Below are 374 nucleotides of genomic sequence, written 5' to 3'. Positions count from 1 at the left end.
CGGGTGATGATGCGCAGCAGCTGCAGCAGCTGGCGCAGGTTGCTCTCGTCGCAGCGGCCCTGCCGCTCCAGCGCCAGCAGGAAGTCGCGCCCGCTGCGGATCCGGCCCCGCTCGGCCTCGTCCAGCACGTCCACGAAGAGGAAGGAGAGGACGCGCACGTCGCGGTGCGTCAGGTGGGCGCCCACGATGTCGAACATGCGGTGGAGGCTGTACAGGCCCTGCTCCCGCTCACCGAGCTCCTCCGGCCACGAGGAGGAGGATGATGGGGGTGAGGATGATGAAGGTGAGGGCGGCGAAGGCCCCGCGCGCTTCCGGTGGGAGGCCATGGGTGGGTGGGGGGAGCCTGCGGGGAGGGGAGAGGGGGGAGAGGGGGG

The 374-nt window shown here is 71.7% G+C and overlaps 1 pseudogene; it reads right to left on the bottom strand.

Annotated features, from left to right (window-relative positions):
* Positions 1-326, bottom strand: part of LOC113979825 — a 490-nt pseudogene extending 164 nt beyond the window's left edge.
* Positions 327-374: the final 48 nt, after the last annotated feature.

This window comes from Neopelma chrysocephalum, unplaced genomic scaffold (genome assembly GCF_003984885.1).
Source record: "Neopelma chrysocephalum unplaced genomic scaffold, ASM398488v2 Primary Assembly neopelma1_89747, whole genome shotgun sequence".
In the NCBI taxonomy this organism is placed as follows: Eukaryota; Metazoa; Chordata; class Aves; order Passeriformes; family Pipridae; genus Neopelma; species Neopelma chrysocephalum.
The sequence above is the reverse complement of the archived record's forward strand: the minus strand, read 5'-3'. Positions and strand labels throughout refer to the sequence as shown.